Source organism: Neophocaena asiaeorientalis, unplaced genomic scaffold (assembly GCF_003031525.2).
Source record: "Neophocaena asiaeorientalis asiaeorientalis breed wild unplaced genomic scaffold, Neophocaena_asiaeorientalis_V1.1 scaffold114, whole genome shotgun sequence".
NCBI lineage: Eukaryota > Metazoa > Chordata > Mammalia > Artiodactyla > Phocoenidae > Neophocaena > Neophocaena asiaeorientalis.
In genome coordinates this window covers 8,440,389-8,446,388 of record NW_020173116.1, presented here as the reverse complement: position 1 = coordinate 8,446,388, position 6,000 = coordinate 8,440,389, and the positions used below count along the sequence as shown (strand labels likewise).

Sequence of the window (6,000 nt, the reverse complement as noted above, 5' to 3'; positions counted from 1 at the left end):
ACACACACACACACACACACCAGCTTTAAACCAGGAACCTGGGAGATGCATACCTCACCCAGGTAGGAGACGATGCCCTGCTTAATGTAAAGATGTCGATGCCATCCACTGGGCCTCCCCCTTAACCACACTGCTCTAAGGGTCTCCCCTGCCACTGAGGAGTCCTGTAACCTCGGGCAAGTGGTTTAGGTTCAGTTTCTTCACTTGTGAAAAAGGAGATTATGCAGTTGACTTCATGACTGAGCTTCAACAAGATGGCATACACTTATGTATGTATATAAATTACAAAAAGTAAAACCACAGGTAGAGCCAGAAACACATATCATCTAAACCTGCCCCTAAAAGCGCCCTAAGTGATTGTCTCCACAGATAACTGGGGCAGAAACCCCCAGCAAATATAGTGTATTTTTTTTAATATTTATATATTTGGCTGCGCCGGGTCTTTCTTAGTTGTGGCATGCAAACTCTTAGTTGCGGCATGCATGTGGGATCTAGTTCCCTGACCAGGGATCAAGTGTGGGCCCCTGCATTGGGAGAGGGGAGTCTTAGCCACTGGACCACCAGGGGAGTCCCTGTATCGTGTTTTAAGGGATAAACAGATGTCATCAGCCCTTTAGGATTCATGAGCTTCTAATCACACATCCCCAGTTAGCTGACGGTAAATAGTCAATTACCTCACCTCGACTTCAAAGCTGGGACTTAAAGCTACCTGGCCCAGAGAGAGGTGGGCTGAGGGTCAGCTCCCAGCTGCTTAGGACACCCCATCTGTGGCAGCAGGGGGCAGGCTGTGCCCAAGAAGGCAGGTGGGGAGAGGGTGGCAGAGGGGCCAGGCTGGGAGTTAGGAGACCGCCGGGGTGGGAGCTGAGCCCAGCCTACTTCAGCAACATTCCTCCCCAGGCTGGGCACAAAGAGTCTTCCTGCCCCCATGACTCTCTGTCTCAGGCCCTTCATCACAAAGTCCCTGATTTTCAGAAGTACCTCATGGGAGGTAAAGACTGAGGAAGGTTGTACATTTCTCCCAGTCAGTCACCTGAGAAGCAGAAAACACACTGACAGGAGGAAGCAAGTGTTCTCCAGATTCCTAATTATACAACTAATACTGTTCTTCCAGAAAATGCATTCTATGTTGTTCTCTTCCCGGTGTTAGACATTACCTTCTGTAAGACGTCTTGAATAGGCTCCAGTGAGCTGCAGTTACTAGTTTTCCAGCTGTGTTGGTGCCCAAGTTTAGCATGAGGACAGCTTCACCCTCTCAGAGGGTCTAAGAACACACATGGCTCAAGACAGGGGAACAGACCCAGGGAGTATATTCTAGGGTTTGGTAGATCAACAGGGAAGTGAGTGAGGACAAACAACTCTGGCTGGTCTGTCGGCAGCTTCTGACTCTCTCTGTCTCCACCGCATGCTGTGTAAACACAGCTTCTTTGCTCTGGCAATAACGCAAGAGCCTGAAATCCTCACGCAGAGATGTTTTTTCCCTCGAGACTTCAGCAAACCAGAAATTGCTATAGCCAGCAGTGAGTCAGGATTTCCTTTCCTTCATTAATTAAGGCTATGGGGTTATTCACTATTCACTAAGGTCCTTACTCAGCTTCTTAGTTGCCTGTGTTTTCGGTCAACTCTCAGGTATCCGTGCTCCAGATTTCCAGGGATATGCTTTCCCAGAGACCAGCTACCTCACCGCCATCTGCACACTGCCTTTCTGCCTCTCCTTTCTGCTCGCATAATGACATTTAGAAAAACAGAGAGGACGATAAATATGCTAGCTACTTCTATCCCCCCAAATTTGTCAAAATGCCTTTGAAAGTGAAATGGCTTTGAGGTCGTCTGCTATTGGGGACGATAAGCTAACATAAATTTGAATTCTTGTTATCATGCCCAGTTTACAGATGAAGAAACTGAGGCCTGGACAGGTTATTTGACCCGGGTGAGCAGCCAGTGAACCCAGCCTGCCTGACCTCACGAACTTCTGTCCTTGCTTTTTTCAGCCACAGCACTCCGTCAGCTAGCTCATCATGGCAAGACTGATCCTCACGTGTGAGAGATGATGGTGAGTCCCAGAACTGGAGAGGCAAGATCATGTGACAAGAAGGTGGTCAGGGGTGGGCACTGTTTTCATTTTCTTGGTCCCCACACCATCCAAGGCTCCTACCCCCAATCTCACTACTACTGACCAAAAGTTGGGTCCAGGAGGTTGTCTGGCTCAAGGGAATTACCCTCATGGGAATCCTCACTCCTTAACCAGGACCTCTGTGCTCCTTGAGGGCAAGGGGACCTGGAGCAGCTTCTTCACTGACCAGCATCACCTTAAATGCTGGTTTGTACCGAATTTGATAACATCAGACATAGAAAATATTTGGGTTCCATGCAGCTATTTAACCATGACTCAAAAACTCTTGCCACTTTATACTACGTAAAATAGGTTGGAGCCTTTATGTTTTCACTTGATATGTCTTATTCTATCGGGCCACATGTTCTGCAGCTTCCCAAGGTAACCTGCAATCCACCTGACCAAGGAGGTCTTGCCATCTTCCCAGCCATGGGTTTTGGGGAAAAGAAGAACCAAACTGGGAGCAGCTGCTTCCACTCTGCCTGCCGTCTGCTCCAGCCTGTCAGAAGCTCCCAAGGCCTCTGGGTATAAAAATTCCCACTTTGCAAGGAAACAAAAATGAAAGCCAACCAGAACAGCAGTGAGAGGTCCAGCAAATTGTCTTCTCCTTCATGTAACTTTGACCCAGTGCTGACCAACTCCAGAGCTTGGATCTAACTTCCAGATCTTCCCTGTGCCTGCTCTCCCTGGTTCAGCCCATTTGGATTTTCTGACCGACCGCCCCCCGCCCCGCACCCAAGGTGGTGACTGCCCCTTGCTATTGATCCAGCTCCATTCTCAGATTCCTCCTAACACCGTTGACCACCACCAACGTTCCGGCCTCCCGGGCTTCAGGATCCCTATTCCAACCCACCATCCCCATCACAGGCATACAAGGCTCAGCAAATTCACCCACCTGGTCCCATGCAGACCACCTCCCTTCAATTCAAAAAAACTCAAATCCGTACCATAGCTTGGGGACGGGAATCTCTTGGATCCACATCTAACCCCCAATCTCAAAAATATTGACATTATTTCCTTTCTATTCCTTCACTGTTCAACAAACATTTATCGAGCCCATGCTAGGCACTGCCATTGCTAGGCAATGCTAAGGCAAAAAAGAAAAGATGTGATGCCTGTCTGAGCCGCAGCAAGGAAGAAAATGAAATGCCAGGGTCATGACTGATGTGGCCAGGCCTTCTGCTCACTGTTCAGTGGTGAAGGTTCCTTATGGAATCATGTGGGTCTGCCTCTAATTCACCCACTTAGTCTCTCAGTGAATATGACTTTTTAAAAAACAAGTAAACAAATTTGTGCCTATCGGGTAGATGGAAGAGAGGATGAGTGAACACAAAGAGAAACACAGGCGCCTTTGAAAGCAGAAGGCAGGTCCCTCCCTTAGGTAGCTGGGAATTGGGGCTTTGGATAAACAGCCATCTCTTTCCTAAGGACCCTTCTCGTCCTGGGTCAGCCGGCCATCCAGGGTCCCCGACACAGCACCCCTCCTCAAAAAGGCCAGGGAAGCTACCAACTTCCAAAAGACGCATCCAGAGACCAGAGGACGCTGCAGAGTAGAAACCCTCTGCCAGACACATGCCTGGGCTCTGAAGGCAACACCAGCCCCTCTAAACATCTCCTCAATACTCCAAGGGCTGCCCTTCCCATGCACCAGGTTCTTTATTACAGGGTACACCAGTAATTCATCCATCAATAGTGCTCTTCGTGTGCCACTGTGAGATACACGATTTAAACAGACCCCACACTCTGCCCGGGCTCTTCCTGGACCCGAAGGCTCACGCTCTGTCATCTGTCTCTGGTAAACCTTCCCGGCCCACCCATGGTTACAAAGACCAGTCCTGGAGGCCAGTGGGCTCTGGGCATCCTCCTCCATCGTAACCAAGCCCATCAGTCAGCCCTCCCTCTTCACGTGGAACGGGTACAAAACCCCACTTCCCTGTTAATCTTTGAACACAAGACAATACCCACTGTCTTGCTTCCTCTCAGGATCCACTCACGTAGGGAGATGAAAACTCAAAGCAGGTTATCGTGAGCAGGAAAAGGCTGGGGTTTTAGATTTACTGTTCAAGACACTTCTTAAGCCTTAAATCCTTTCTGTTCATAGCAAACTGCAGCCACATGGACCAACTGGAAACTCACTGGGGTGGACGTGAGGGACTCAGGGCAGAGCAGCGGGTCTTTATGGGAACCGTTTCTCTCCCCACCCCTAACACATGCATGCTTTTCTGGGGTTGCTTTTGGCTGCTCCGCAAGATATGCAGGATCTTAGTTCCCCAACGAGGGATCAGACCCATGCCCCCTGCAGTGGAAGCGCGGAGTCTTAATCACTGGACTGCCAGGGAAGTCCCCATGCATGCTTTTCTTTACTCCTCATAAGACACAGAGCATGGCATTTTTATATGTGAGGCAGTTGCATTTACTAAACTCTTCCTCAGGACCACAGCCAGATATAAGCTCTGGGTGGAGAATACCATGGTCTGAATATGTTTAGCATCTTTCATACCCCGTCGTCTCTTCTCAAGAGTTTTCACGTGACATTTGATGACCAGTGCCTGAAAGCTTCTTTCTTGGTTATTCCTCTTCTACAGAACTTCCCTGGAACTCACTAAATTGTTACACATTCCCTGGGCTAGGGAAAAACCCCCCAGAGAAAGGAGACATACAAACCAGAGGGAAGTAAAACAGAAAGTCAAGGTCACCAGGAAATCTTGCAGTCAGGTCGGGTTGCCAGAGCCACCTATGACCGGGGAGCCAGGTAAACAGACAAAGAAGGAGAGCACCCATGTACGTGCGCACACGTGCACGCACACACACACACACACACACACACACGTCCAAGAGCCTGTGAAATATTCCATTTCTTGAATGCTTATTAAGGTGTCCAGACATTTGAATTTTTACAGATGTTAAAACAAATTTAAAAGGCCAAAGAACAAAGTTGCTTGCATTTCATTCTTCTTTAATGGGAAACATTTGTTCCTCTGGGTTTGAGGATAAACAGTATGTTTCCAATTTCAAACCATCACCTTCAGTATCAATAAACACAGTCTGGTGACCACTGGGAGCTCTCCTTTGAAGGTGCCAGCACATGGCCACCTTGCCCAAGAAAGGACTTCTTAATGCAGCAGAGTAAAGTTTGAAACCTGCAGAATCCCCCGGATTCCAGAGTGGAAGAAGCAATTAAGTATTAATTAATATTAATCAATAAGTAAGGATTAGTTAAGCATCTGTATCCCAAAAGAAAGCAGACCTATCCCTACCTGGGGAGTAAGGCTGGCCTAAGGACCTCACGTGCCCAGAGTACTTCCTCTCTAGCCCGTCACTACCCTTAACAGTCCCACCATTAGAGCTGCTCACAAAAACACACACTCTTGTGGCTAAAAGAGATAAAAAACACCACCAGTGAATCACTTCTTCCAGGTAAAGCTTTATATCCGAAAGGTCCCTATCAAAAAGCTTATGTGAATGCATCAGCGTTCAAGAACGGATGACACACTGACTGGGATACACTTCACCTTGGAAAGCACATGATGGACCCATCTGTGAAGAAGAGGAACTGGGAAAGATCCGGAGCATGGATGCTGGGAAACCCTATTTCCTCATCCTCAAGGTTCAGTGACGAGTCTTCCAACCTCTCCTCCCATAAGAGATGGGTTTATCTAATTGTCAGGAGAGCACGAGTGGAATTGAAGCATTAGAGATGCACACTCCCGGCTTCACTCCCTTCCTTTCTCGATGCTCGGGGGCTGTGAGCAGCACGGGACTCTCCTGGCAGCGGCTAAACGAGGGCCTGCCCTGCGGCCCCAATGACGCCCCCTAGGGGAAGCCCAGCCAGGCTCAGGTGTTAGAGTCTCATTTTGGTTGGTCCAGCCCTGCCATCACCAGAGATGCTC

At 48.7% G+C, this 6,000-nt stretch overlaps 1 protein-coding gene across 1 annotated transcript in view; it reads right to left on the bottom strand.

Annotated features, from left to right (window-relative positions):
- VWA3B (von Willebrand factor A domain containing 3B) overlaps positions 1–6,000 on the bottom strand; it is a 206,246-nt gene that overhangs the window by 172,760 nt on the left and 27,486 nt on the right. The window lies entirely within an intron of this gene.